Source organism: Aedes aegypti, chromosome 1 (genome assembly GCF_002204515.2).
Source record: "Aedes aegypti strain LVP_AGWG chromosome 1, AaegL5.0 Primary Assembly, whole genome shotgun sequence".
In the NCBI taxonomy this organism is placed as follows: Eukaryota; Metazoa; Arthropoda; class Insecta; order Diptera; family Culicidae; genus Aedes; species Aedes aegypti.
In genome coordinates this window covers 235,853,625-235,878,351 of record NC_035107.1, presented here as the reverse complement: position 1 = coordinate 235,878,351, position 24,727 = coordinate 235,853,625, and the positions used below count along the sequence as shown (strand labels likewise).

The following is a 24,727-nucleotide window of genomic DNA, read 5'->3' as shown; positions in this document are numbered from 1 at the left end:
CTGTCCATAGTGGTCCAATAGTAACTCTCACCTGTTGTATGCTTTCCGAAGATCTCGCCAGGAAAAAAAATCGTGATTTCACCCCTAGACATATACCATCCAGCTATTTATTCATCGACACCGATCACAAGCTTCTTGGATCGGATTTATCGATCACGATTTAGCACTCCCAACAAATTTCGGTAAATAACTCCTGTTGATTCCTCCCGCTGTCTCAGGATTCTACACTTTTCAGCTCAATCCGGAAACCAACGCAGCGCGCTTTTGTGGGTGTAACGATTTCTCCACCAACGAACGCAGTCGTGGTCACAAAAGTCACAAAACTACCCCGACGCCACCGCAGCGCAAATATCACAGCTCATTTTGGATCCACATATTTACATTGCTAATTAACCGCCAGATGATAATTGAATCGGTTCATCCATTCCCCCCCGGGGGAACCTTGGTCTTCTTGACGACGTTGACTGGGTCGTATCCCTCACTGACACTGTCTGGGCTATATTACTCGCTGATCTTCGACCGATCTAGGCCAAAATTGCAAATTATCTGCTTTCGACACTCAACATTTAGACTCGTTCAACTTTTAAAAATCACACGACTGACGATAATTATTGAGCTATCGAAAATTACAAAACGTGACTAGTCACTAGTCTCCGATTCGAACGCAAGCAAAATTCGGCAAACATTCCCTTCACTTGGAATTTCCTCCAACACTTGAACACTGTCTATTTCATCTGAATTTATCTAGAACGAACGAAACTCCCGGGAGTTCGCTATCCGCACGTCCGCGCGTCTTACCAGACAAGCTGATACTGAAATCCAGTGCAATCCGTCGAACAACGGAAACATCAACTACCCCCAAAGCTATCATCAACAGGCGATTCGCTTTTGACGGGGATGTTCCAGTAGATACACTACGCAGGTATTCATTCGAGCCTATTATCACTAGGAACTCAGAGTTCGGATGAATCCACCACGCACTTCGGGATTCGGAGGTAATTCATTTCATCGCCGATTTTATTATCAGCTTCGGTTTACTACCTGTAAATCACTCGATGGGCAATCGAATGTTACGATCTCATCGTGATTGAAAAGCGTTAATTGCGGGAACGCAGAAGATTTACAATGTTCGAAGACAACTGATCGAATCTGGAATGCTGTAAGCGAAGGCATTTGATTGGAGATGAACCTTTGTTGATTTTTGTTTGATATTGTAGGCTGTTGGGTGCTCGAGATTGGCTTGTACAAGCAAGCGATGCAATGGAGACGCATGGTTGAACTTATTTACCGTTTTGACTCATATTCCGAACACTTAAGACCAACATTGACTTCATATGCCTCTGATGGGCATACATTTGCTGATATTAATGAAAATTTTATTTTCTCCGCAAAGCCTAACTGTTAGCTGTTAGGTGTGCCGTTAAAAATATTTATTGAAACTTGTTAAGTATTGTTTTAACGCAAAAGTATGGAACAACATTTTGATTCAAATGCCGAACACTGTGTTCATTCTGTCTCATATTCCGAACACCTTGATTCAAATTCCGAACAGCAAGAATAAATCACATTCAAAAGAATAATTTCGCAAATAAATGTATCTGAGCTAGTTCTACTGGTCTCGAACTAGAGAATCATCACTACTCCAGAGGTATAAAATAGATTATTTAAAATTGTTTTGCAATTGACTGCGTTAAAATTTAATGCGTTAAAATTGAATTGCAATTGACTGCCATTTCCTTGTAATTTGATGACATATTTCAGCGAAACATTTCAACCAAACCACCATAAAAAAAAACCGAGTGTTCGGAATATGAGACTGTTCGGAATTTGAGACAAAACAGTATACACTTCGAAATTTAAAACTAAAGCTAATATCTGTCAGTGTGCTTCGAACCCTCGTGCTATCTTCTTCTTCTTCTTCTTCTTCTTCTTCTTGGCATTTACGTCCTCACTGGAACAGAGCCTGCTTCTCAGCGTAGTGTTGTTATGAGCACTTCCACAGTTATTAACTGAGAGCTTTCCTCGAAGGGTGAAATGATTAATGTTAATGATAATTGCATCGAAATGAACAATCAGTTTGATGCTTTAGACAAATTTTCCTAGCATCAAAAAGAATCAGCCTTTTTGATTCAACTAAAGACACAAAGAGTGTCGCCAATAGTGGTCAGTTATTCCGAATTTGATGGATTCAGGCAGGCAATTTTGAACTCCATTAGAGGAATCAAGGTTTCCTTTTAAGTTGTAAAGTAAGGAGACTGTCGCGTGTTGCCAGAAACTCTTAAAGATCGCGAACATATTCTCAAACATCTTGGAGAGAAGAAGCAAATTTTTCTACTTATGACGACAAAACTGAACGTTTGTTCAAAGTCGTCTAGGAAGGTCTCTCAAGTGACTTTAAGTCACCTGAAGGAAAATGGAATAAATGATTTGCTTGGATTTTCTCCAGTTCAAGTAATTCTTATGAAAAAGAGAACCCAATCGAAAGGGGCTTTCTGTAACTAACGGCTGATTACCGACAGCTATAGTCAGCTTAGGGAGGGTTCACAGAAGGTGACCCTTCCCAGCGGCTAACGAGACTCTGTATACACCAATCATCTCTAGCGTCGGAACGCTTATTCATGCTGTATCGCGGAATTCAGAAAAAAAAAACACTTGGGTTGCCTCTTTACACGGCTCTACCCCATTTGGCATAATGGCCATTTGGCATAACGGCCATTTGGCATAATTGGATGAAATATTATTTTTCTCTCACATTTCAAAACGTTCATTTAGGTGCTTGAAATATATGTCTAAGACAAGTAAAGTTTATTGGAAGATGGCGAAGATATTGACCATGATTTTTAGTTTGAATAAGTAATGTGAAGTACAAGGAAACACATTAAGAAATAATCGTTGTCACAAAGTGTGCATTTGAGGCTGATGACAAAAACATCAGCAATGTAAAGTCACATCTGTGATTAAGCATATCGTGGCGATGGAGATCCAAGCATATGGGATAATTGATTTCAATACAGCATCATTAGAAAGGTTTCAAGTTTGAGTGTGTTGAAACACAAACACCGAACCGAATTGTTGTACAATTTGACCAAATGAAAGAATGGGCTTGACTCCCATAAGTCATGAAATTCCATTTGCGGCTGAGAAATCTTTTGAATGTTTTGAATTTCACGTATACGTTATACATCTAAAAGAGAAGTTGAAGTGACAGAACCTGCAAAATAGTGCAACCAATAGTTCCAATTTTACAGAAATGAAAATTCACGTTGGTGCAGAGCAATTAATATAGATAAGTGAATTTCACTAATCCAAACTTCCAAACATGAGCTGTTCTTTTGAATTTGCATTTCAGCTAATCTTAACTTTTAAACCGTGCTGCTTCGAATTGCTAGACGCTTCGAAAGCAGGGCAGTGGCATGTTTTTGGACCTTATTCCGACTTTCTCGTAGCGGTGTCGATGGTGTAGTAGTAAGCGTGATTGCTGCTCACCCCAGTCGGTCGGGTATCAATTCTCGTCGACGCCGTCGATCGCGTCTTCTTTCGGAAGGGAAGAAAAGTCCTTGGTCCTAGCCCATTTGCTTATGTGTTCGATATGTAGGGTCCTAGATGTGTGTGGCTGTCTCTCTGGCCATCGGAATTTAAAGGCTTCGATTCTAGACCCAGTCAAAACAGTCTTATTAACCAAACAACTGGCCCAGAAAAATAAGAAGAAGTGTTTTTTCGCCTAAATTCCATAATTGCAGCTTCTTCTACATTATTCATGCATAAAAGCAGCCAAAAAAAGATTTTTGTGTGAATTAAGGCCGGTGTCCAAAATTCGAAGCGTATGGGCAATTCGAATCAACACAATCTGATGTAATAAACTTCAATCTTGTGCCAATGATTCGTTTCGCTGCAAACTAAAAAGAACAGTTTATGTTGGAAAGAAGGTATAATTTCTAAAAGAGTAAGATTGTGCTACTTTTCCCCGAATGTCGTTTCCCCGAATGTCGGTTCCCCGAACGCCAGTTCCCCGAATGACCCTTTTCCCCGAATGCCATTTCCCCGAATGACCCAGTTCCCCGAAAAGTGGTACTGTTCGAATAGGAGCTCTAATAGTTTTTAGTAGCAAGATGGTGAACTAGAAAGAACGATAGGCAATCGAAAGAAGGAGGTATTTGGTCTTTCTCGACTAAACACATGTTGCCAAAAATTCTGAGGACGGTAAAACTCCTAAGAATCGCCAATCAAATAAAGAAGGATGCATATCAGATGACCAGTACGTTCACTTACCTGAAATGTAAAAAGTTATGACAATTATGATTGCCAAAAACTGTTCGGGGAAGTGGGTTATTCGGGGAAACGGGACATTCGGGGAACAGGCATTCGGGGAACTGGCGTTCGGGGAAACGACATTCGGGGAACCGACATTCGGGGAAAAGTAGCACAACCGAATTATTAACCAATATCAACTGATTTTTGTAGCATTTAAGGAAAAGCCTCTCTCTTGAGATTGTCCTTCCTTAGAACATTGGTAATTCATCATATTCGGTTTCTACGCCCTCAGAAATTAAAAAAAAAAACAATTTGTTTAAAGGCTAAGCTAATGGTTTCACATAACTGCATTTTCAGCAGCGATAAAATTGTGACATCCAAGCCACGGTCAAAAATCGAACTACAGCATTATCACAAATAAAGGAAGACAGGCGTTCAGAGAGCATTATAGGATTGATTAAGCGAGATCACTCTATGGTGGCAAATTTTATACTCCTCATATTACTCCTTCATGAAGCGATACGAATAAATACTCAAATCTACAAGGCTAAAATATTAACGTCCCATAAAAAATATAAAACTTCCATAAAAAATGCAAAATTTGCCAGTAAAGAAACAAGGGTAAAATCAACAGAATAGTTTTGAATTTACATAAAAAAAAGAAGTGCATAGAAAAAACAAAATTTTCCATAAATAAAAAAAAATTGAGCACTAAATAGATTCAAAAGTGCAGTAGAATCAACAATAATCTCACTAAAATATATCGAATTTTAAATTTAAAAACCTCAAAATGTACCTATTTTCTTCACAAAATCAAGAAATAATTATAAATTTTCCACAAAAAAAAAGCCCAAAATTTGCAATAAATTAATAATAATTCGCCCACAATAAATCAAAAATTTCCATTCAAAAAATCAAAAAGAGCAATAGCAGTAAATCAAAAATGGTTAGAAGAAAAAAGATGACCGACTCTTTGTTTTGCCATATATTTTACCGGCGACACGCTTCTCAAGTAACACCACTGCCATCTGTTGAGTGAAAAGTGCGTAAACATTATTTTCGGTAATGGGTTATATGCATGGCCTGATTCGCTACTCACCGCACAGTAACGCACATGCGCTAGTGTCCATGCACGAAAAACAGTAACAGGTAACGCGAAAAATATTTGTATGGCGAAATGCATCTAACGAATTATTTCTCAAAATTGAGAACTATTTTCGAAAAAATATTTGGTACCGGTTATACGTAATGATAATGACTATCACGCCTAGCAAATACTTTTTCGATTAATGCTTTCATTTACGTGAAATTTAAAGTTAGACACCTTTCCCCATACAAAATAAAACGAGAAAACTTCTGCTGATCAACTGTGGGCAAGAGCAAAGCATGTAGTCATTAAAAAACGACGAAAAATGAGCAACAAAATCGAAACAAGCACGCTTAGAAAAAGTCACATAGAATTGAGAACGACTAACACAAAATTAGGCTCTTATGAACCAACACAAAATTTGTTTTTACAAAAATGTTTTTTGACACATGCTAAACAAATAAAAATTTACTCCTGTGCTGATTTCTTCTTTTTTTACATTTTATGGCATTCAGAGCTGATTTACAATATCTAACAATCCCGTGTTAGCTGTGTAACTTTTTTGGAGCGTGAATGTCATAAACGAATATATAGTCATCTGGTGGACACTAGGAGAACGTTAAGTATTAGTTTGCTTTTGACTCACTAGAGCGGCGCTTTTCATGTCGCCTTAAAAAGCCGGGAGTCGATTATCTTTTTCCTTCTAACCATCTTTGAGTAAATGCAAAGTTGCAATAAACAAACCCAACTGAGCAATTCAAAATGACAATCAATACATGAGAATGTTGTACAAAATTCCAATATTTAAGTAAAACTTTCCATAAAAATAACGTAATTTTCCAATAATGGGTAATAATGTGTGTAAAGGATTTCATATATTTTCAGTCAAACTGAAGCATTGTTTTCACAAATGGAGCTAATTAGTCGTCATATGTAGATGTAGTAATTGCATTGTAGAGTTTGATAATTAATTACGTAAGAATTTAGGGGAGGGGAGAGCGGGGAGATTGGCCGGGATTGAAAAAATATTTCTTGCCATATAGAAAAAAATAATATTTCATACAAAAAATCATACATGGAGGGGAGGCGAGGTTTCGAAAAATCACAAAAAAATGTTTTTAATACACCCCATCGTTAGGCGCTACAATTTTAATTATTTCGGCAAAGTTGAAATGAAACATGGAACATGGGATATCTAATCTTCCAATATTAGGAACACTTATGTCACTGCTTGTATTTTCTAAAAGGTTCATCTTTAGATCTAATGGGTTGTCTCAGTACTACATCTACATACGACGACTAATTAGCTCCAAGTGTGAAATCAATGCTTCAGTTTGACTGAAAATTTATGAAATCCATTACACACATTATTACTCATTATTGGAAAATTACGTTATTTTTATGGAAAGTTTTACTTAAATATTAGAATTTTCTACAACATTTTCATGTATTGATTGTCATTTTGAATTACTCAGTTGGGTTTGTTTATTGCAACTTTGCATTTATTGCTATTGCTCTTTTTGATTTTTTGAATGGAAATTTTTGATTTATTGTGGGCGAATTATTATTAATTTATTGCAAATTTTGGCTTTTTTTGTGGAAAATTTATAATTATTTCTTGCTTTTTGTGAAGAAAATAGGGACATTTTGAGGTTTTTAAATGTAAAATTCGATATTTTCTAGTGAGATTATTGTCGATTCTACTGCACTTCCGAATCTATTTATTGCCAAATGACATTATGCCAAATGGGGTAGAGCCTCTTCACACTGCTGTTTAATTTGCTTCTTCTTCTTCTTCTTCTTCTTCTTCTTCTTCTTCTTCTTCTTCTTCTTCTTCTTCTTCTTCTTCTTCTTCTTCTTCTTCTTCTTGTTGTTGTTCTCTCTCTCTCTAACTTTTATCTAACCTTGCTATTTACCTTTCTCTCTACTTCACCCACTTTCTTAGGACTATTCTGACCTTCATTGCTTCATTTCTTTCGGCCCTTAGGGCCCCTTTGCCGTTGTCTTCGTTGCTCCTGCTCGATCCATGTCCGTGCCGAAAAAGTGATTTTTTACAATTATTAGCTCTACAACGTTGAGGACGAATGTGTACAAGGCCATCATGGTCACTGCATGCCGCGGATCACAATTTCCGGGAGCCATTTTTGGAAGCGCGTGAAGACACATCAAACTTCATGATTTTCCAAATGATTGCATTCTATGACTGAGCTGCATAGTTCAGAACCCATTTGGCCACTTTGGAACCGGAATCCGGGTTTCCGAAGAACCGGTTCCAGGGGTCAATTATTGAAAATCAGACAACATTGTCATGCGGCACATCAAACTTCATGATTTTTCAAATGATTGCATTCTATGCCTGAGCTGAACAGTTCAGAACCCATTTGGCCATTTCAGAACCGATATCCGGGTATCCGAGGAATCGGTTCCGGGGTCAATTATTGAAAATCAGTAAACATTGTCATACGACACATAAAACTTCATGAATTTTCAAATGATTGCATTCTATGACTGAGTTGCACAGTTCAGAACCCATCTGGCCACTTTGGATCCAGTATCCGGATTTCCGAGGAACCGATTCCGGGATCAATTATTGAAAATCAGACAACATTGTCATGCGACACATCAAACTTCATGATTTTGCAAATTATTGCATACCATGACTGAATAGTGAAGAATTAATTTGGTCATTTTGGAACCGGTATCTGGGTTACTGAGGAATCGTTTAAGAAAGATGAGTTTATACTGTCATACATTAAAATTTAAAAAAAAACTATAAGGGTACATCCCTATGGGGTTGTACGAACTGGTGACGTAGGACCACGTAACAATAGAAAATATATTGCATCAGCACAGCAGCAGCGTCCTCGGAAACATCCTCAAATTGCAGTATTGTCAATAATTCGTTATAAATCAATTATTGTATGCTGCTATGAGATGAATTAAGAAATTATAGCAAGTATGTGGTAAACACATTATGGAATATTACACAATTAACTCTTTGACACATTTGTTGGCTTTGGAAAAGGCCGATTGAAATGTTGAATTTGCGTAACATGGACACATTTTGACGGCGCACTGGTTGCGTCCTCCTCGCCCGATGAGATTTGCGGTGCTGACAAGCGGTGCGCTTCAACAAGCGGCTTTGGTCGATTTTCTTCAGCCATCTCGAGCAAATTAGAGAATATTACACAATCAACTCTTTAAAACACATTTGTTGGCTCTGGAAAGGACCGATTGAATTGTTGAATTTGCGTAACACGGACACATTTTGGCGGCGCACTGGTTGCAATCCTCCTCGCTCGATGAGATTTGCGGTGCAGATGACGATGTGCGCTTCAACAAGCGGCTTTGGTCGATTTTCTTCAGCCATCTCGTACAAACAGCTTGCCTCTGGTAGCGAGGAGCTGAGCAGGTTTGGAGGAGCTCTTACCAGCTCGAAAGCGAAAACAGAATGAAACCGAATTCAACGAAGGAGGGATGATTTATACCCTTAGAATAGCAGGTGATGCTCCTCCTTTCAAATTCTTCGTTTTCTTATCTGGGAAATAGGCTATATGAAACTGATGTCTGGGTAAGGGATGTACAAGATTAGCATTATGCTGTTATTGCATCCTAACGGCACTACAGCAGCGTCCTCGGAAACATCCTCAAATTGCCGTATTGTCAATTATTCGTAATAAATCAATTATTGTATGCTGCTATGAGATGAATTAAGAAATTATAGCAAGTATGTGGTAAACACATTAAGGAATATTACACAATTAACTCTTTAAAACACATTTGTTGGCTCTGGAAAGGACCGATTGAATTGTTGAATTTGCGTAACACGGACACATTTTGGCGGCGCACTGGTTGCAATCCTCCTCGCTCGATGAGATTTGCGGTGCAGATGACGATGTGCGCTTCAACAAGCGGCTTTGGTCGATTTTCTTCAGCCATCTCGTACAAACAGCTTGCCTCTGGTAGCGAGGAGCTGAGCAGGTTTGGAGGAGCTCTTACCAGCTCGAAAGCGAAAACAGAATGAAACCGAATTCAACGAAGGAGGGATGATTTATACCCTTAGAATAGCAGGTGATGCTCCTCCTTTCAAATTCTTCGTTTTCTTATCTGGGAAATAGGCTATATGAAACTGATGTCTGGGTAAGGGATGTACAAGATTAGCATTATGCTGTTATTGCATCCTAACGGCACTACAGCAGCGTCCTCGGAAACATCCTCAAATTGCCGTATTGTCAATTATTCGTAATAAATCAATTATTGTATGCTGCTATGAGATGAATTAAGAAATTATAGCAAGTATGTGGTAAACACATTAAGGAATATTACACAATCAACTCTTTAAAACACATTTGTTGGCTCTGGAAAGGACCGATTGAATTGTTGAATTTGCGTAACACGGACACATTTTGGCGGCGCACTGGTTGCAATCCTCCTCGCTCGATGAGATTTGCGGTGCAGATGACGATGTGCGCTTCAACAAGCGGCTTTGGTCGATTTTCTTCAGCCATCTCGTACAAACAGCTTGCCTCTGGTAGCGAGGAGCTGAGCAGGTTTGGAGGAGCTCTTACCAGCTCGAAAGCGAAAACAGAATGAAACCGAATTCAACGAAGGAGGGATGATTTATACCCTTAGAATAGCAGGTGATGCTCCTCCTTTCAAATTCTTCGTTTTCTTATCTGGGAAATAGGCTATATGAAACTGATGTCTGGGTAAGGGATGTACAAGATTAGCATTATGCTGTTATTGCATCCTAACGGCACTACAGCAGCGTCCTCGGAAACATCCTCAAATTGCCGTATTGTCAATTATTCGTAATAAATCAATTATTGTATGCTGCTATGAGATGAATTAAGAAATTATAGCAAGTATGTGGTAAACACATTAAGGAATATTACACAATTAACTCTTTAAAACACATTTGTTGGCTCTGGAAAGGACCGATTGAATTGTTGAATTTGCGTAACACGGACACATTTTGGCGGCGCACTGGTTGCAATCCTCCTCGCTCGATGAGATTTGCGGTGCAGATGACGATGTGCGCTTCAACAAGCGGCTTTGGTCGATTTTCTTCAGTCATCTCGTACAAACAGCTTGCCTCTGGTAGCGAGGAGCTGAGCAGGTTTGGAGGAGCTCTTACCAGCTCGAAAGCGAAAACAGAATGAAACCGAATTCAACGAAGGAGGGATGATTTATACCCTTAGAATAGCAGGTGATACTCCTCCTTTCAAATTCTTCGTTTTCTTATCTGGGAAATAGGCTATATGAAACTGATGTCTGGGTAAGGGATGTACAAGATTAGCATTATGCTGTTATTGCATCCTAACGGCACTACAGCAGCGTCCTCGGAAACATCCTCAAATTGCCGTATTGTCAATTATTCGTAATAAATCAATTATTGTATGCTGCTATGAGATGAATTAAGAAATTATAGCAAGTATGTGGTAAACACATTAAGGAATATTACACAATTAACTCTTTAAAACACATTTGTTGGCTCTGGAAAGGACCGATTGAATTGTTGAATTTGCGTAACACGGACACATTTTGGCGGCGCACTGGTTGCAATCCTCCTCGCTCGATGAGATTTGCGGTGCAGATGACGATGTGCGCTTCAACAAGCGGCTTTGGTCGATTTTCTTCAGCCATCTCGTACAAACAGCTTGCCTCTGGTAGCGAGGAGCTGAGCAGGTTTGGAGGAGCTCTTACCAGCTCGAAAGCGAAAACAGAATGAAACCGAATTCAACGAAGGAGGGATGATTTATACCCTTAGAATAGCAGGTGATGCTCCTCCTTTCAAATTCTTCGTTTTCTTATCTGGGAAATAGGCTATATGAAACTGATGTCTGGGTAAGGGATGTACAAGATTAGCATTATGCTGTTATTGCATCCTAACGGCACTACAGCAGCGTCCTCGGAAACATCCTCAAATTGCCGTATTGTCAATTATTCGTAATAAATCAATTATTGTATGCTGCTATGAGATGAATTAAGAAATTATAGCAAGTATGTGGTAAACACATTAAGGAATATTACACAATCAACTCTTTAAAACACATTTGTTGGCTCTGGAAAGGACCGATTGAATTGTTGAATTTGCGTAACACGGACACATTTTGGCGGCGCACTGGTTGCAATCCTCCTCGCTCGATGAGATTTGCGGTGCAGATGACGATGTGCGCTTCAACAAGCGGCTTTGGTCGATTTTCTTCAGCCATCTCGTACAAACAGCTTGCCTCTGGTAGCGAGGAGCTGAGCAGGTTTGGAGGAGCTCTTACCAGCTCGAAAGTGAAAACAGAATGAAACCGAATTCAACGAAGGAGGGATGATTTATACCCTTAGAATAGCAGGTGATGCTCCTCCTTTCAAATTCTTCGTTTTCTTATCTGGGAAATAGGCTATATGAAACTGATGTCTGGGTAAGGGATGTACAAGATGAACATTGTGCTGTTATTGCATACCGACGGCACTGCAGCAGCGTCCTCGGACATATCCTTAAATTGCCGTATTGTCAATTATTCGTAATAAATCAATTATTGTATGATGCTATGAGATGAATTAAGAGATTATAGCAAGTATGTGGTAAACACATTAGGGAATATTACACAAACAACTCTTTAATTTCTTTTCAAAAGCATTCTAAATATGTCGCAATTTTGTAACATGTGATCATTTTCGTAATCGAAGTGTTCTCATAAAATATGGCAAATCAAAGACACTGTCGGAAATTCCACTCTAGTTTACAATCGTGAAATGTTGAGCACTCACCCCGACGGCACTGCAGCAGCGTCCTCGAATAGTCAATTATTCTTAATAAATTAAATTTTGTATGAAGCTGCGAGATTGATTGAGAAATATAAGATCTTATAAAATCGGATATATTATTCCTTCAACTCTTTTCCACAAATTTGATGGTCCTGACAAGGTCCGATGGTAGATATATAGCACTGCGGGAAGTTATCACTTGATTGCCATGGTCAAACGGGAAATCCTCAACGCAAACAGCAACAGCAACGGGTAGTGGATCCCCGGGCACGTGTCGAAGTCTGGAAACGATGCTCACTCTTGAAATCTCGAGCGATTCCGACGCTCGATTAGCAGCATCTCCTCGGATCAGCAACTCTGGGGGCTTCTGGTTTCTGGTTCCTAACGGGCTTGCTTCTGGACCACCGATCACGAGTCGAAATCTGGGAGCGCGGATAAATTTGCGGCGGCGATGACGATGGCTTGGACGCTTCTCCGAGCGGCAATAGTTCGTCCATCGTCATCGCCACCGCAAATCAATATTGCGTCTTCCTCTTCCGACGACACAAATTGGACTGAGACGCGGGTGCAAACGCAAAGCAAGAATGACTCGCCCGGTCGTGTTCACAGTCCGACCGCAAAAAGAAGACTGAGGGAAGAAGCAGGGACCCGTTCGCTTTTATAGTGGGAAGCGACACCGTCGAAAAGTGCTCGAACGTGATTGGTTGGATAAGAAAGGGGTCAACATTTATCAAATTTTCAATAGTTTAACAACAAAATTCACTTATCGGATATATTACTAACGATGCGTAGATACATTTCTGATCGAAAGATACTAAAATCGTAATAATTGGTTCATAAACAACTGAGTTATTAACGTTCAAAATCTCCCCTAATTTCGTTACATGTCTCATTTTCCGTACTTTTAAAGTGCACCCCAATATAGAAAACAAAGACGTAGTCCTACGTCAAAAAATAGTATATTTCATGAATAAGTTGCAATGTCTGGGACCTATGTGACCACTTTGGAACCGATATCCGGGTTTCCGAGGATACGTCTCGAAGGTGAGTAAATATTGTCTGGTGACTTATTGGATGTCTTTTATATATATTTTTTCATCTTTCATAATTCACTCTAGAGAATTCAAAATGCAGGTTCCATGAGAAGTTTCTGGTTCAAGTATCATATTTTTTTTTTACACCAACACGAAGCGGTAATCAAAGGGGTCAACGAAGGGGTGTGGACCCCTTAACTCGATGCAGCTAAATGCTTGATAACACTAACCACACGGCCACGAAGCTTACAAATTGTTTCACTTTAGTATTACGACAGTTACTGCATACTATAGCCAAAGACAAATTAAAGACCTCCATGTCCCTTGCAGTTACCCAAAATTTTATGGCTCATAAGGTAATCTAGAATGCCGTGAAAAGTGTACTGCGATCTGTCAAACTTGGGTACCTTTTGCACTACCGAGGGACGAAATGCAGTACTAGAAGTGGTACCCAATCTGAGCCCGAATGTGACGGACCTGCTATAGCAATAGAGCAAAATTTAAAACTCGTAAAATATGTTATTCAATAGTATTTAGTCGAAAACATATAACACTCTCCATTGAATTAATTTTAGGAAATCAATTAAATGAGTTCTGCTGATTATGACATTTTACTGAATAACTACAGTCGACTCCCCACATCTCGATGTTCTATATCTTGATATCTCTCCCTATGTCGATGATTTCTTCGGTCCCTTCATTTTGCATACATTTCAACGCTTCATATCTCGATATCCTCTTTATCTCGATATCTTCCCGGCTAAGGGTACATAACAAAATTATATCAGCACATGTTATTATGTTATAAGGCTTTTTTCGAACATAGGTTGTTACAAACTTGATGCAGGATGTTATTAAAATAACTTAAATAATAACAAAAAGTGCATGAATAGTAACATAAACATAACAAAATGTGTTTCAATTCTATCAAAAACATACCAAACTAGGTTGTAATGTATGTACAAAGTATCAAAATGATAATACTGTCTAATATACAAGGTAACTCATTCAGTTACAAGCTTTTGATAAATTATATGACAATTCAAACAAACCATGATACTTGGTGCAATTGACGGATAAATGAATGATTAGATGTAAACAGGCAAACAAGGAGGTTTTTTTTTTCATTCTTCCCAAACGAAACAATGTAACTTATTTGTATCTTCATTTAGTTAATATTTATCAAAATGATCTGATCACCAACAATATAGATTTAGATTTTGTGTTAATGAACTCCTAAACAGTTCTCCTATATTTCGAAGATATTCCTTCAGTAATCCTTTGAAGGCTTTTGAAAATTTTAGTTGTTGAAATATTTGCTTTTATTTTATTTAGTTTTCAGAGTCTATTTGCTCTTATTCTTATTCTCTTTCTTCTTTTTTCCTAATCATATGTTTCATAAGGGTAAATGACAGCTACTTAGCTTAGTTTTTCACGAGCAGAAGAATACACCAACCATTTATGAACAAAAAACATTTTTCCCAAATGACCAAGTTTGCATTTGTCTATCGTGTGACCACCGCAAACATACTCAATACTGAGGAGTCGCGAAATTTTCCGATCCAAATGGATTCTGCACATATGTAAATGTATATCACCTGCAATAAAGCAGTACATTCAACAGGTGTTTTACATTCGTTGGTTTATACTCATCAATGTCCTGCAGCATCATCCAACAAATGAACATCTTTCATAATAGTTCGCTTGGCAGGAACATTGATTCACGTTTGACCACACAAATTTGACGAAGACGATCAACATGTTGACAGGTGACCACTCACCCCACCCAATACAAGCCCGGTTCAGTTCCCCTGGAGAAAAACAGTTCCAAATACGCAGACTCCGATTCGATGTTCATCAGAACTCTTCGAAGAGTTCATCAATCGAACACATCGTGTTCACGATGACGATTGAGACGATGATGATAATGATGATCAGTGCGATTATGTGATACGGGATAAAAACCATATGAGCCGAAGATATAAATGTGCCTGAGTTTCAACCAGTCAAAAATATCGTTTGCTTTCATATTTCACACGCTGTAAATTGGTTCGGAGCTTGGCAGTTGCGATTATTCGACTGGATTTTAGTGCAAAATTGAAAACATTGATAAGCTTCATATAAACCGATTTTATATTGTAACACAAATCATCAACATGGAAAACTGTTTCTCAATACTTCTGTATCTGTGGAGTTGTACGTTTTATTGTGTATTATAATTCTGATGCTAGGCCACACACTTAAATCAGAATGCCGAAATCAGCTGTGCGAATCTCGGTTAAAGTTCGTTTGCTGACGTCTCAGCAAAACTGACGTATGATGTCAGTGGCACCCGAAGGTGCTGCTATAAACAAACTTGAGTTTTTGCTGAAATATCAGTTAAAATGCAGTTGCTGACCGCTCGGCTGTGCGGATCTCGGTAAAAGAATGAAAATTAGCCGAGCTCAACTGAGTGTGCAAACAATCTAAAATGCATAAGAAAATTATTCTACAAATACTGTTTCATATGTGGTCCCTTCCTTAACCAAATGGTTAGAGTCCGCGGCTACAAAGCAAAGCCATACTGAAGGTGTCTGAGTTCGATTCTCGGTCGGTCCTTGACTTCCCTGGCCATAGAATATCATCGTACCTGCCAAACGATATACGAATGCGAAACATGGCATATTTGACAAAGAAAGCTCTCAGTTAATAACTGTGGAAGTGCTCATTGAACAATAAGCTGAGAAGCAGGTTTTCTCCCAGTGAGGACATAATACCAAGAAGTAAAAGAGGAAGCATTGAAAATTTCATACAATGAATCGAGCATGATTGAAACAACTGGTTTTGATAGCACTTACTATTTGTAGTAAATATTTTTCCAAATCTATAATATCTTCACTAGGACAGCCTGCTTTTCAGCTTAATGTTCTAAGGGCATTTTTACGTTGAAACCATATTTCATGACAAAGCTGAAGAAGTTGACGCAAATAAAACGCAGGTCAAATTGTTGAAATTCAAACGAATCCAAGCTTTTCCATTGTGATTTAGATCGACATCTTGATAGCCGAAACAATTTTCGTCTGGTATGGAAACATTGCAATTTGCATGGGATGAACAGTGCTTGGAACGTTCTTAACTGATCTAACACTTCAGCCAAATATTGATGGATCCACTTGGTTTTCGGAAAGTGTATTTGAAAAGCAAAGAGAAATCAGATGCTATTTCGTGTTATCATGTGAGCTTATTTGGCTGATGCAATAAATAATGCGCATATGATTTGTGAATGATTGCTACAGGTGGTACCAGGTTTTGCACTCCAAAAATTGTCTTTAATCAAGGGACCCCTTGATGAGTTCAAGCGTATTTTCAAAATATTTTAATGGATTACCTGCTTCGCTCATGTTCACCGTTCACACGCGAAGTAAGTTCTGTTTTGCTGATGGAAAGGCATTTAAATTTATATCAAATTCATATAAAAAAGACAAAATAAAAAAAAAGTTCAAAATTCAAAATATATGTAGAAGTGTTCAAACTGAGAATCTGGCTCTTTCCAAGTTTAGATCTTAGACCAGAATGATAAATAACGCGTGATAGATCAGTAATTTCACATTCCAAATTTCAAATTCAAAATTCAAAGATAAATATTCTAAACATAACTTAAAAAGGCTTGAAATATCTTGAAACGGCTTACAATGGCTTCAAATTTCTTAAAATTGCAAAAAAATAGAATCGCTTGCAATGACTTGAAAAGGGTTTGACATAGCTATGGAAAGCTTAAAACGGCTTAGAATAGCTTAAAATGGCTTTAAAAGTCTCAAAATAGCTTAAAATGGCTTAAAACAGTGATTCCCAAAGTGGGCGAATTCGCCCCCCTGGGGCGATTTTCAGGCTCAAGGGGGCGAAAATTTGTAAAACAGAATTTGAGGGGCGAAAAATCCAAGAAGAGAGCGAAAAAGCTAACACGGGAGCATTTGAAAATAATTACTCATAACCTTCAAGGGACACACATTTGAAGGTAAATTAATACAAAACTAACTTAATTCAAAGACTATTTTACCTTAAACCGTTATATCTCTAGTTATGATCATTTTAAAGTAATGATACCATGTCTGTGCGTTCACTTGTGAAACATTCCATTTGATTTAATTTTGGAGAGCTTCGTCACAAGTTGATGCCTATGCATAACTTATATTTAAGTTATGGAAACTGGGCCGAACTTATACTGAAAACTGATTCAGCAGCCTATAGTGCACGCAAGATATTGTTAAAATTACTATCATAAATAACAAACCAGTAAATCATTCCTAATAATTGTGGAATATCGATATTCAAAAATATACCTACATAATAGTTAATGTATAATGATTCTATGAATATGCGAGTCGAATAAATTTTCTGGCGTACAGCGCTTTAATAAAATATTTCACCTATCACATAACAGGGGGGCGATTCCAGAAAAATATTGGCCTCAAGGGGGCAAAAGTTGAAAAAGTTTGGGAAGCACTGGCTTAAAATAGTTTCGAATGGCTTAAAACAGCCATAAAAGGTTTAAAATTGCTCAAAATAGTTTTAAATACTTAAAATTGCTAATAATAAGGCTTAAAACTGTTTAAAATGGCTTCAAATGTATTGAAATAGCTTTAAGTGGCTAAAGATAGCTATTAAAGGCTTAATATGGCTTTAAAAAAGCTTCAAGTAGCTTTAAATTGATTTTAATGGGTTTAAATGGCTAAAGCTGGATGGCTTAAGATGGGTTTAAATGGCTAAAAAAAGCTTAAAATGGCTTAAATGGTTTCGAACGGCTTAGAGTGGTTAAATGGTTAAAACAAAGTCTCACAATTGACTTAATTGCCTGAATAGCTTAAATTGAATTTACATGGCTTTGAATAGTTTAAACTGGTTTAAAATGGTTTTTTAAAGGCTTGAAACGGCTTTCAATGGCTTGGGATGGATTTAAATAACTGGAAATGGCTTAAAATGGCTTCAAATGGTATAAAATGGCTTAAAACAGCCTAAAATAGCTTCATATAGTTTCACATAGCCAAACATGGTCAAAATGGCTTTAAATGGTCTTAAATATTTGAAAACAACTTAAAATGCCTTCATGTAGCTTAGAGTGGATAAAAATGGCTTTAAATATTAAATGGCTGACTTAAAAAGAACACAAATAGCTTAAAATGGGTTGAAATAACTTCAAATAGCTAACAATGGTTTGGAATAGCTTTAATTTGCTAGAAATTGCTTAGAATGAGATTAAATTGTTTAAAATAGATTACAATGGCCTAAAATCGCTTAAAATTGCTTTGAATGGCAAAAATGGATTTAACTTAAAATAGCTTAAAATGGCTTGAATTGCCTTAAATGGCTAGAAAAGGCTTCAAATAGCTTAATACACTCAAAATTACTTTCAAAGGCTTAATATAGCTTGGAATGGTTTAAGGCTTTAAAAGGTTCGGAATGGTTTAACATAGCTAAAATATTTGAAAATAACTTAAAATGCCTTGAAGTGGCTTAGGAACGATAAAAGTTGCTTAAAATGACTTTTTTTTTAATATTCTCAAATTACTTTGGGAAAAATTATGAATTTCACACTACAGTAGGCAAGCGTGGCAAATTACAGTCAGTGGAGCCAGTGAATCTCACACCTATTGCTGCGGTAGGTAAAATGCCTTGAGAATTGCAAATTCTATTTCCCGCATTTACAACCTTCAATGACAAAACTGATTTAAAATTTAAGGAACCCAACATAGACTATTTTTTTTACCAATTCATTTATTTAAGGCTCAATCGTTAAACCATAGACTACTTGATGAGACTCACAATTTTGAACTACTGTAGTGAGAAGAGCCACGTGATTTTCGCGAAACTCAAGCCTACTACTATTACCATTCCCAGTCCTGCTTAAAATAACTTAAAAAATACCTTAAATAGCTTCAAATGGCTTGAAATAGCTTCCAATGGCTAACAATGGTTTGGAATGGCTTAAAATGGCCTCAAATTGCTAAGAATGGCTTTCTTCTTCTTCTTCTACTTCTTCTTCTTCTTCTTATTCTTCTTCTTCTTCTTCTTCTTGGCATTACGTCCTCACTGGGACAGAGCCTGCTTCTCAACGTAGTGTTCTTATGAGCACTTCCACAGTTATTAACTAAGAGCTCTCTTTGCCAAAGTTGTCATTTTCGCATTCGTATATCGTGTGGCAGGTACGATAATACTCTATGCCCAGGGAGGTCAAGGAAATTTCCTCCTTAATTCACCTTCAAATGGCATAGAAACATTTCAAATGTCTTAAAAAGTATTAAATTTGCTTCAAATGGCTTAAAATGCTTTAAATGGCTTTAAAGGCTTCAAATTGCTTTAAATGGCTTCAAATAACTTAATACACTTCAAAACTATTTTAAAAGTCTTAAAATAGCTTCAAATGGCTCAAAATGACTAAAAATTGATTTATATTTCTAAAATGACCAAAAATGGCTCTAAACGGCTAAACATGGCTAAAATGACTAAACATGCTTAATATGGCTTGATACCCCATAAATTGTCTTCATGGCTCAAATGGCTTGAATAAGCTTCAAATAGCTTCAAATGGCTTAAAATGGCTTAAATGGCTTGAAATGGCTTGAAATGGCTTGAAATGGCTAAATTTGGTTTGAAATGGCCAAAAATGGCTTTATATGGCTTTAAATAGCTTACAATAACTTGGAAAGGCTTAACATTTATTGAAGTGCCTTCAAATGGCCTGACATGATTTAACATGGCTTTGAATTTCTTGAAATGTATTTAAATGGCTGAAAAAGGTTTAAAAAAGATTAATTTGCCTTCATGTGGCTTAGAAAATCTTGGAATGGCTAAAAAAAAATGTTTAAAATTGCTTAACATGCTTAAAATAGCTTAACATGGTTTAAAATGGCTTAATACGGCTTTATATGGCTGAAACGTCGAAATACGTCTTAAAATGACGCTTAAAATGGCTTACAATGTATAAAAAGGCTTGAATATGCCTAAAATGGCTTGAAATGATGCCTAAAAATGGATAACAATGACTCTGAAAAGGCTAAAAATGGAATAATATGATTTCGAAGGGCTCAACTAGCTTAAAATGGTTAAAAAACAGTCTTAAAATTGCCTTAAATGCCTCAAAATGACTTAAATTGAACTTAAATGGCTTGGAATGATTCTACCCCATTACCCCGAATTCGATTTCCCAGAATGCCATCACCCCGAACTCCATTACCCCGAATGCTACTTCCCCGAATTTACAATTATCTCTTGACATGATGATATTGATGACCTTTCCCCAGGATTTTGGAATTCGGGGTAATGGTGTTCGGTTTGATGGCATTCGGCGTAATGGCATTCAGGGTAATGGGGTAGAATCCTTGAAATAGCGGTTTGAAATGTCTTCAAATAGCTTTGAATGGCTCACAATCGATTGGATTTGCTTTGAATGGCTTAAGATGGATTTAAATAACCAAAATATATGCTTATAATGGTTTAATATGCCTTAAAATAGCTTAAAATGGCTTAGAATGGCTGAACAAAGGCCTACAAAGCATAATATAATTCAAAATGGTATTAAATAGCTTCAATGAATGTGGCCAGATGCCACTTAATAAAGCTTATATTACTTAAAATGCCTGAAAATGACTTAAAAAGGCTTTGAATACTTAAAATACCAAATCAAAATGACTCCAAATGACTTAAACTTTAATGCTTAAAATTTATTTGTTGGCTTGAAATTGGTTGAAATGGGTTGAAATGTTTTCATGCAATGGTTTGTAAATATGGCTTAAGGTGAAACTCCGTTGAATCCGTAAATTTCTGTTTGAAAGTAGTGGTACACAAAAAATATTCTCTTAAAAGTTGGTAATAGTGAAATTACAATCAATAACACGCCGTTGCCAGTCATCCCTGCATCAGTTTCAGTCTTTTACATTTCGATTTAATCATTTTGCTTGATGCCGTACGTTACCATCAATATTTCTGACAGCACTGCAAACGAGCAGCCGTCTTGAAATTAGAAAAATAAAAAAAGTGAAAAGTTGTGGTCTGGTAACTGTTTTAGGCACGGTTCTGTAAAGTTTTATGTTATATCAATCAGAAATTAACTAGAAAGTGTCTTTCAATAAACAATTAATGAAAGTAAACTGAGTACGGTGTTCTACGTGTAGTGGAAATTATATAATTAGTCGAAAAGTATCCTTCGCTCGCGGGTGAGAAAGTGTAAACAAACGAAGGAGTGTTCGTCGTTCGTGATGAAAATTAGCACGGTTTGAGAAATTTGGATAGTTAGCAGATGCTGAAACTACAATAATGGAAAAATTACGGTGTTCTTATATCCTGTTAGCAATTTGGGAGTGATTAATTATAGGTAAGTGAAATATTTTGAGAAAAAATGTGAACCACCGGCAAATGTGTTTGTATGTGTGAGGAAGCCATTTTCCCTGCCATGACAGGGATTCCTTCCTATATGTCCTTAAAATGACTTTTTATGGTTTTGAATGGTTTTAACTGATTTAATTTTTTTTTAAATTGCCTAAAATGGATTAAAGAGGATTAAAATAATTGACAATGGCTTTAAATGTTTTTAATGGCTTAACCCCTCTACCGACAGCTTAATTTTTCACCACAAAGCAATATCCAAATCGCGATAACTTTTTTCTAGATTTTTTTACAAGCTCTCAAAAAACTTATATTTTTGGGTTTTGTGCCGGTATTGAACATTGGTCATCTAGTTTTTCAGATATTGTGCTATTCTTTGGGGGACTGACATTGCTCAAATAAAATTTCTTTTCCTCCATTTTCCAATCCCATCCAATCGACTGAAAGATTTATAAAAAAAAAATAATAAATAAATAAATAAAATAAAATGCGGACTATACAATGTCAAAAAAATCATTCAAATTGGTTCGAATCCAAAAATTAAAACATGATGTGTTTTGAAGTTTTCAAGATTTTGTCACGGCCGTAGTGGTACCAAAAACATAAAAGATTATTTCTCAAAAACAACAGACAACACATCAAAGTATAGTCACAACAGACTCAAACAAATAGTATAGTTTTGCAAAGCCAATAACCGGATATGAGATATAGCTATAGCTTGAGATATTCACGTGGGTCATGGCTACGCTTCGGTCCCCCAAGGAATTTTGGAATATATCCGGATCCAGATGAATGGTCAAAACCAATACAAATTATTAAAATAGCAGTTTTTTTTTTTTTTTTTTTGAAAAAATGGTCCAAATATTTTAATAAACAAAAAAAGTTATAGCGAATATGGCATAAAATTTAAGCTACTGGCGAAGGGGTTAATAAAGCTTAAAATGGCCTTAAATTTTATTAATTGGCTTGAGATGGTTTAAAATTACATTAAACTTCCAGTCGTCACGCGGTTTGCCACCGTCAGAACCACCGCGCTGCTGTTGTGAACGAATAGCGAGGTTTTTTCAGCAGTGTTGTACAAAATACAACAGCGTGACGACTGACGTGTTAAATGGCTAAACATAATTTTAAATGATTTGAAATGGCATTTAATTAATTCAAATTTTACTTTTAAAATGGCTTTATATGACATAAACTGCCTTAATATGATATTAACCCCTCTACCAGCAGTTTCATTTTAACCGCAAAAAAAAAATCAAATCTCGATAACTTTTTGTTTCTCATTATTTTTCACAAATTCTCAAAAACTATTCTAGTTTAAGAATTCGTGTTGATATTAATCAATGGTGATCTGGTTTTCAAGATATTTCGATGTTTCTTAGGGCACCGTCATTCTCCGTATAAAATGCCATTGGTGGCAATTTTGTTTTTGGTAAATTTATCAACAAAAGAAAATGTGAACAATACAATACCAAGCAACTCTAAAGAAAAACATACAAATCGATTAAATATTCTTGGAAATATCTGAAAATTGGAATACGATAGAAAATCTGTAGCCTAAGAAATTTACGTGAGTTATGGCTACGCTGCGGTCCTCAAAGAAATTTTTAGAATAACTCCGATCAATATCGACACAGATACTAAAACAAGTAGAGTTTCTTTAGAACTTCTGAGAAAATGGTGCAAAAATATAAAGAAACAAAAAAGTTACAGCAATTTAATTTTTTGCGGTAAAAAATGAAGCTGCAAGTAGAGGGGTTAGGTTCAAAACTCAAATTAGCTTTACTTGGCTGAAAATTACCTAAAATTGCTGATAATGACATACATGAAATGGCCTTATTATTAAAAGAATGTAAAAAGGCCTGACATAACCGTTCATAACCGTTTCCCGAACAGCGTTACAACTCATGAAAAATGACTCCTATTACATTAAAAATCATAACTGCACCTGTCCTGTGCTTCGTCTTCTATGAAAATTTTCCTCACAATCACATCAGCTCTGATTGTCGTGTTGATTTCGAATCTAATAATATTGATCCGAACAGGTGGCAAAATCGGCAGCAACTCGATTTCCACATCAATGAACTGCGCGTTCCGTGAAGCCTTTGCAACAATATCCAATTGTGCCGGCAATTTTCCCCGTATCGATACTGACTTCCCGGAAGGAACATCCAGATCCCGGTAAAAAAGTACATCATACAATTGCATTCAACAAGTGGTTTGGAACGTGATTTTGTTCCGGCTCTCGACACTTTTCGGCATGGGTGGTAGAGAGGGCACAGTAGGCAACTAAGCGTTTCACTCGAATGGGGGAGCTATTAAATTTCGAGACCTGCTGGTTGAGTTCATCCCGAGGCCAGGGAATCCATCTGCGCAGACTCGGCCTGCACGGCTGTTGAGAGCTGTTCATCCAATATTGAATGTCACGGTGACGATATCGATGAGCGATGATGATCTGTGTACAGAATGATCGTTATCAATATCGTTCATTTCAACTGCAGAAGCCAACGGAGATGTGAGGTGGAAACATCGTTTGCTTTATATTTTCACACATCGCAAATTGATCCACTCTCGCGGTTCTCTTGTGGATCTGTTCGAATTTAGCCGATGACCGATGCAAATCCGAATACGGATTCTTTATTCTAGTAGGTTACTGTTGATTGAGAAAAACAATCAACTAACCTATTTGGTTTCATTCAATTGGCGCAAACCGGAACTTTCGCGATAACACCTTAGCGTGCCCCTCGATAGATAGGCAGTAGTTAAGTACAGAGCGCTCAACAAGCTTAGCTCAAACAAATCGATGGCCTACTAACTGGAATCTATTGCTAGAATTATTATCGATTTGAGAAATATTATTCAACACGTGCGTGACATAGTGTCAGTGACATTCCTAACGCCCGCCGATGAAATACCATGCTATAGACAGGAACATTTGCTAACTGGAAGTGTCAATTCGCAAATTCAAATTGCGCATCGCACCGGTCAAATTTTGGATAGTTTGGATTACGATGACGCATGTCAACCATAGATATGGGAAAGTCAACGAAGTTATAGCGATAAAATCGAAGAGAAGGTTAGGGCCTTCCTTAGCCGAGTGGTTAGAGTCCGCGGCTACAAAGCAAAGCCATGCTGAAGGTGTCTGGATTCGATACCCGGTCCGTCCAGGATCGTTTCGAAATGGAAATTTTCTTGATTTCCCTGGGCATAGAGTATCATCGTACCTGCCACACGA

At 37.2% G+C, this 24,727-nt stretch overlaps 1 protein-coding gene across 1 annotated transcript in view; it reads right to left on the bottom strand.

The window, feature by feature from the left end:
- The window catches only part of LOC5564685 (follicle-stimulating hormone receptor), a 159,581-nt gene extending 158,744 nt beyond the window's left edge, over positions 1 to 837 (bottom strand). Inside the window, exon 1 of the mRNA XM_021837304.1 lies at positions 32 to 837. The gene's annotated coding sequence lies outside the window, so the exon portion shown is untranslated. The remainder of the gene's footprint in view (positions 1 to 31) is intronic.
- Positions 838 to 24,727: the final 23,890 nt, after the last annotated feature.